The sequence below is a fragment of the Ailuropoda melanoleuca genome, unplaced genomic scaffold, assembly GCF_002007445.2.
Source record: "Ailuropoda melanoleuca isolate Jingjing unplaced genomic scaffold, ASM200744v2 unplaced-scaffold1550, whole genome shotgun sequence".
NCBI classification, from domain to species: Eukaryota; Metazoa; Chordata; class Mammalia; order Carnivora; family Ursidae; genus Ailuropoda; species Ailuropoda melanoleuca.
The window spans coordinates 1-7,827 of NW_023184393.1; the positions used below are offsets into that span (position 1 = coordinate 1).

General features: G+C 45.9%; 1 long non-coding RNA gene across 1 annotated transcript; it reads left to right on the plus strand.

Moving 5' to 3' along the window:
• Positions 1-394: 394 nt before the first annotated feature.
• On the plus strand, positions 395-7,827 carry LOC117797845. Its single transcript, XR_004622712.1, has 3 exons — positions 395-715; positions 3,969-4,042; positions 7,739-7,827. It is a non-coding gene; the product is annotated as an uncharacterized LOC117797845 (long non-coding RNA).

A 7,827-nucleotide genomic window follows, 5' to 3' on the forward strand; every position in this document is an offset into this window, starting at 1 on the left:
CCCTGTCTCCTTCCCAAAGCAACCACAGTTGCCAAGGGATGCGTTAGAGCTGTAACTGGAGACAACTTAGATTCTGTACACACACACACCACATCTACACACTCAAACATTCAAATACACAATCCCATACACTCACACGTAGTCAGTTGCAAAGTCACACAGTCCCCCATTGACAGACACCCATGCAGACAGACACACACACACACACTCACACCCCTCCAGCAACACACACATAATGAAACACACTTGTGGGGACATAAGCTCACAGAGTCACACTGGGGTTCGTTTTTTTTTTTTTAAGATTTTATTTATCTATTTGACATAGATAGAGACAGCCAGCGAGAGAGGGAACACAAGCAGGTGGAGTGGGAGAGGAAGAAGCAGGCTCACAGCGGAAGAGCCTGACGTGGGGCTCGATCCCACAACGCCGGGATCACACCCTGAGCCGAAGGCAGACACTTAACTGCTGTGCCACCCAGGCGCCCCCACACTGGGGTTCATAAAAATCTCATTTACTCCCATGGGATCAAGTATAGTACTCGGGATGCCCGTAAACAAACGCTCCTTCCACTCTTTGTATTTCTTCAACACAGCAGCACTCCCCAGGGACCCTGTTCACAGCATGTGTCATGGAAAGAATAAGGACCACTGCCACTTGAGGTGTCTGGCCGGAAGACAAGGAGTCATCCAGTGGGGACAGAGTGAAGCCACAGGGGTAAATGGAGTGCACAGAGTCTGGGGGGTTGGGGGAACAGAGCCACAGGGGAAGATAGGACAGGACCTGTGTTAGTTTCCTAGGGCTGCTGTAACACATTAGCACAACCGGGGGGCTAAACAACCCCCCAAATTCTGGCTCTCAGCTCTGCAAGTTCTTAGGTGTCTGACGTCACGCTGTTGGCAGAGCCACGCTTTATCTCTGCAATGGAGTGTTTCCTCTTTCTGTCTTCTGGGCACTGTCAGCTCTCCTTGATCTTCCTCGGCTGGTAGATGGGTCTCTGTTTCTGCCTTCGTCACCACACACTGTTGTTTGTGTCTGATTTCTCCCGTCTCTTTAGGACAGCAGTCAGAAAGCAGGAGCCCAATGTCCCAAGCAATAGATACCTTTCCTGCACAGAGAGGTAAAGAGGGGGGCGCCTGGGTGGCTCAGTCGTTAAGCGTGTCTGCCTTCGGGCCAGGGTGTGATCCCAGAGTCCTGGGATCCAGTCCCACATCAGGCTCCTCCACTGGGAGCCTGCTTCTTCCTCTCCCACTCCCCCTGCTTGTGTTCCTTCTCCAGCTGGCTGCCTCTCTCTCTGTCAAATAAATAAATAAAAAATAAATAAAAAAAACAAAAGAGAGATAAAGAGGGATTTTTACCTCCAGGCATAGAGGAAGGAGAGCTGAGAAGTCCGCATGAATGAACCTTGTGACTTTTCACTACTTTACTGAGACTGCCCAGATTCTGCTCAGAATTCCATAATTCCATATTATTCCAAGGCCCAAAGAGCTTTTCCTTATTTTGCCAAATCCTCACAGATGTATTCTTTCTTTTCCTAAAAAGCATAAAAACAATCTGCATTAGTTATTTCTCCAGGGCTCCCTTTCATGATGGGTTGTGGATGCATATAACTACAAGCTAGGATTTCTTAGTCAATCTGAATGTTAGTCCAGGTAAAATAATCTTGAATATTAAAGGAAAATTATTCCTCTCTCCACATTTTTCCATAAAGTCCTAAATAACACAAGTGCACAATCAGACATCTCAAGAATGCTTTCCAGGTGGTTGTACTCAACAATCCCACAACAGTTACTGAAAAACCCAAGTTTGGCTGCCAGTCGCATGAAAAGCCAAGACACAGGCATGAGTTTTGATTGGAAAGGAACAGGAGGTGTATTCAGGAGGCTGGCCACTTGGGAAGAAGGTGGAGTCTTGTCCAAAAACCAGCTCTAAAGTTTCTGCCCGGCCCAACGATTTTTAAAGGACCACCACGTCAGTTAATCAGTACAAAGGGGGCCACAGGAGCAGACTCCTGGCGGCTCCCTGTAGACATGAAGGACGTGCTGGGCAGGGTATGATGGTGCCCAGGGCGAGCTTGTGCAGGAGAGTTCAGTTGCTCTCTCCTTTCTCCTGTGCATATGCTTGCCCCTTTCTGAAATGCTTACATCCCCAACCCCTTCTTAAGTCACAGTGGCATGTAGGCATCAGTTGCCTGTCTTTGAGCCTCATGTCTCTGAGGCTCCCCTAAGTAAGACATCACTTTCTTTTTCCCTTGTGAATCTGTCTTATGTCCACTTAGATATTAAACTGGCCAAGGAATTGAGAATGGAGGAAGATAAATGTGTTCCTCTTCTTCACATTCAGCTGTCAAAACCTGTCCTCCATGTTTTGGAGCCATAATAGAACGTGAAGACAGAGCTGGGGATCAAGAGGAACAACAGGTTAATTACTTTGCCAGCAAGAGAGCCTGCAGCAGGTCAGGGCCTTCAAAACTGCAAGCCCCCCAGTGGAAGGGGGTGGGGTATTTGTTGAGAAATCCCTATGGGATCTAGCCGGTTCCACCAGGAATTGTGTTTGTGCCTCCAGCTGTGTCCATCACCTTTTCAGGGTGGGACCTGGTGCTGGAAAGGAAAGGCTAAGAAGGGGAGAGTGGAAGGTTGGAGAAGAGAGGGAAAAGGATCCCTAGTTTAATATCAAGGCTTGCTGATGTTTTAATGTAGCCATTTTGATTTCTGTTCAACTTTATATGTTTACATGGTTTCAGTTCAGTCACCAGGACAGCTGTAGAAAGACCGCTTCATTTTTTGCGGAGAGAAATGACTCCATATTTTCTAGAATGGCTAAGATAAAGAAAAAGGTTCACACCAAATTTCAGGGAGCATGTTGAGGAATTAGAATGCTCATGTATTGCTGATGGGAGTGAACAACGTGCATTCACTTTGGAAAAGTCTGTGGCAGTTAGTTATTAAAGTAACCATTTACCTACTGATGGAGCACATGTTGTCACCCCAACATATGTCTCGTTAGCATAAGGATTCTTTTCAGCTGGTATTTTAAAGAAAGAGCAGACAGGGGTGCCTCGGTGCGTCAGTCTGTTAAGCACTTATCTTTGGCTCAGTCATGGTCGTGGGATCCAACCACGTGGTGGTTCCATGCACAGTGGGGAGTCTGCTTCTCCCTCTCTCTGCTTCTCTCTCTCTCTGTCTCTCTCTCTCTCTGTTTCGCTCGCTCTCACTCTTGCTCTCGCTCTCTCTCTCAAATAAATAAGTAAAATCTTTAGGAAAAGAAGAAGAAAAAGAAAAAGCCAACCAAGAAAGAGCTCTGAAACCTAGTCTGGTTAGTTTTGTAGCAGACATTTGCATCTCTAAGGGAAACTCTGTTTGTAAAGTTGGCTCCCTCTGTGTAGCAGAAAGAGGGAGAAAGAGACCTTGATCCATGAACAAAGCATGGATTAAATCAGAATAACAACCACAACCTTGATTACTCCTTTTTGCCTGGTCACCTCCCCAAATGCTTCCCACTAGGATCACGTGGGGAGTTTCAAGAAGTGATCAAAGCCCAGGTCCCCCACCCCAGAGTCTGTCAATCCCTGAGGGTTGTAGCAACTGTGATGTTTTCATTAAATGCTCCAGGTGATTCTAGGTGAAGCCAGGGTTAAGCAGGCTTAACCAGAAGGCAGGCTTGGCTCAAGGAGAGGTAACACAGGGGCTGCCACGGGAATCTGGAAGCATCAGGTCCATGCAGCACACGTTTCTTCTTTCTGGTCTAGCAGAAGTTGTATGTGTCTGTGGTGGGGGAGGCCCTCTGAACCAGAGAAGGAAAAACTCTAAGATTGGTCTCCAAGGAAGAATTCATTGTTTCTGAAAAACTTCTGACACAAAGGGCAAGGAAAGGGGGCCTTTTCTGCATTTCAAAGTCCTGCCTGCAGGCCAGCAGTTTATGGATGGAGACACCCTCTTGGGGGCTTTAAAGGCATTTTCTTCTCCTGCAGCTGTGATTTCTCCTGGAATCCTTCTGAGCAAGAAGTCCAGAGGAAGAGGTGAAGAAGAAATGGCCAGTTCTCAGGTAAGCCTGGCGTGCAAGTTCCAAAGCCCTATCGTCTTTTTCTCGAGAAATTCCTTATATTTAGAAATTGTTAATATTGATTTTTTTCTAGTTCTGATGTTTCTGCTCTATGTTTACACCCAGTTTTCAAACCTTTTCAGACATGATACTTAAATTCGGTCTTTAGAACCCTTCTCCCCTATGAGCCAGAGCCTTCTATCCCTTCTCTCCAACCGGGCTTAGAGTCGGCCATAAACCGTTGTCACTTTGAATAAGAGATCTGCCTGCCAGTATTGCAAAATAGTCCCTTGTTGACAGATCCTTGGGAAGGTGTTGAGTTAAAGATTGCTATTGCTGAAGGGGTCTGGTCCTAGGATATCAGTGATGGAAAATGGTCTTATTTAGGCCCCATCTGGAAGCCTTATCAGCTCTGTGTAGACCAGGAGTAAGAAAATGCACAGATAAAGCGAATATGATACGATATCCAGAATCTCTTCGAATATTCTCTGAAAAAAAGAGGGGTTTCATATACTTTAGAATGTATCTAAAATATATTAAGTATTACCAGACCAGGAAAGCATATGTGATTGAAGTTTGTATAAATCGACTGTATTCTCATAATTTAATTGACATGCTGGTTTACTGTTTAGGGCTACAAGAATGTGGTCCGTAAATGGTGAGTCTCTTGAGTGGATGGGTATTTTGGGTGATGAGCAGGCATGGGCCATTGGCAGGGGAAGTGAGAATTCACCTGAGGGAGAACAAAGGAGCCAGGAGCTCACTGAATGCACAGCAAGGGAATGGGGGTGGGGAAGGACACCAGAGAGGCCTAGTGCCAGGAGATAGTGGGTGGGGCCTGGTTTTAAAGGGGAAGATGAGGCAGTCTGGGGACAGATGGAATCTTCCCTTTTTGGAAACCGAACCTGGTTGGAGGTAGCCCATTGGTTAGTTAGGACCAATGACTCTTTGGGGTGGGTCGCTCATGGGCCTGTCTGCATTCAGGCAGATAGTCACCGGCCCCTCCCCCATTCCGGCCCTCAAGCCAGTTTGCCTGAAAGGAGGCCTCTAGAAGGAACACGCTGGTGCCGGGTTCTTGCGTGGTGTAGCAGAATGAGTATCAGGCAGAAAAGGGGAAAGTGATAGTTTATCACGTGAAGGTGAGAACAGAAAGCAGCCTTTCTAGAGTGAGCGGGGTCCTGAATGGTTGCCACCCAGCACCTTTATGGTTGGTCTTTTATAGAAAACTGACCGGGGACCTTCAATCTCCTTGACGTCACCGCTGATAGCAGCATGATTACTTCTCCTTTGAATATGTCATCTCTGGTGTTTAAAACAAACGTCGTGGTCTCGTCACATTCCCTTAGCTCTTGTTTTCTTCATGTCCCTCTTTCCTGGCATTTTTGGTGAGCCTGGTCATTTAGCCCCGTAGCTGTCCACCCCTCCCTAGCCCCACCTGTCCCTTACTCAACACTGAGCAACAGGTCCTTCAGTGTGCCTAGGGGCCCATGATCAATGTTCCATTGCAGCTGATACTAACTTCTTTTAATGGCTTGAAGCTCTGCCAGATAGCTCCCCCGTAAGGCTCAAACTGTCCTTGTTAATTCCTAAGGGTCTTGGACGGATTTACTGGATGATGGGCTGGAATCATCCCATTTCACCTGGAAGCTTCTTTCTTCTGATTTTGTCTTTGCTTGTATTTTCTGATCAGGAGAACAAAGCAAAAGAAATGTAGAGAAAAAGGAAATATCCTTGCAACTTGCAGCCCACAAATACATGGGACATGGAAAGTATGACTTTCCTCAAATGTCCTCACAAGTGCCTTAGTGTTAATGGTTTGCTGGAGGCAAAAGCAAGCTTAGCTTGACAGTAGCCAGACCTCCAGGATCCTTTCGAACAGAGGAAAACCCCTCAGTGACTTCTGTTATCTCTACCCCTACATGAAGTGTTTATAGTCAGTACCTTCTCACAATCACACTGCAGCTCTTCTGCCAACGGGTCCTGTCCCTGAGGTTTAGTGAGAACGGATTTGTTTCACAAAAAATGTCTTCGGGAATACTTTCTTGACCATTTCCCCAAACGCCCCTACATCAGTTTCCACTGCACAAATGACTCTCACCTGCATGTAGTTGGTAGTATTGACTCCTGGGCCTGGGGGATCTAAGTCAGACCGCCATCCTGTGAGTTTTTACTTTGTTCCACACTCATGTGATAGACGTTCTCTTTACTTAAATAAAGAAGAGTACTTTATTTATTGTAGCGAATGAGAGAACTAGTTTGTGTGTGAGAGGAGAAGTGATCGCTTAGAGCCAGAGGGGGAGCGAGAGAATTTCATGCAGACTCTGTGCTGAGTGGATCCCTGGACCCCGAGACCATGACCTGAGCCAAAATCAAGAGTAGGACACCTGAGCCATTGCATCACCCAGGCGCCCTATTTCCCTCTGTGTATTTTCAGATGAAGAAAACAAGAATTCTATAATTAACATGTTTGAGTGTCTTAAATGCTGAATTATATCACAGATGAAGATTGAAACAAAAGCATCAATGAAATGCTGTGTTGTGGGATCCTTGAGCATGATGGTCAAGAATGAATTCTTGGGATGTGTTACGGTGCCTGAGAGTCGGTTTATCGAAGTAGCTCGGGGACAGGAGCTGTGGGCAGAAAGAGCTGCATGTTGGCTCTGTGAAGAGGGTGGATTTATGCTTAGTGTTCAAGGGGGGGGATGTAGGTGCACAGAGTATAAGATCAGAAAGGTTTCTTGAATTTGTGCTTGTTACTTTTCCCGATCTGTCCGATGCTATCTCTCCATTCGATGTTAATATCAGTGAAATGTACAGGCAGTTAAGAGACCCTAAGGTAAGAAGTACTATGTATTTGCCTCTTAGCAGAGCTATGCCGTCTGTGGGTCAGCCTTCTGAGTTAAACGTGAACATTTTTCTGCCTCTATCGTTCATCATACCAGACTCCTAAATAATAGCTGTTTTATGTGTATCATTCTCTGTGTTTGTGTAGATATCATGTGAATAAAATCTAGAAGCAGCATCATCCACAAAGTGATTTATAAGTGTGAAGTCATTGAAAATGGTTCTTGAATTACTTATCATGACAGTTTTCTACTCTGTCACTGTTAATATGTATATAACTACTTCCTAAATGTGTGGATGGGTGCATGAAATGTAAATGGTTAGATTGATTTTGTGTGGATAACTTCTTGTTTCCATCATTGTTCTCACATTTGACACCTGCTATGAACATTGGTTTAGAGTCCTCTCCTTTTCAGTCAACTCTAGGATCATAACTCGGGTTCAAACCGATGTCTTTGCACATTCAGTAAATGAGGTTTGTACTTCTTCGTGGGTGGAGAATATTAGCCTTATATTGAGATAAAGGTAACTTGATAGCTCCATGGGTTGCATCCAGGTCCCTCTTCCTCAAACTTTGCCAGCCCAAGTACTTCCCTTGGGCGGTCATTACCTTTCATTGGATAGTTTCTGTTTTCTCTGCAGGAGACTCTGCCCATGGGGTGTTTTGGCTGAAATAAAGGATAAGGTGTACAGAAGAAATGAAGTCAAATGTGGGATCAAGTTTGGGGGGTACAGTGGTAAGCAGTGAAGGTCAGATGTTGGTGTCTAGCTGATGAAACTAACTCCCTCTTGATTGTAGGGACCATTGTGATCTCTCTCGATGACCACTTGGTGACTGTGAGGTATGTCTTGCAGGGAGTGCTGACATTCGGGGCCGTGGCCATAGAATTCTCCCAGGAGGAGTGGCGATGCCTGAGCCACACGCAGCGGGAACTGTACAGGGA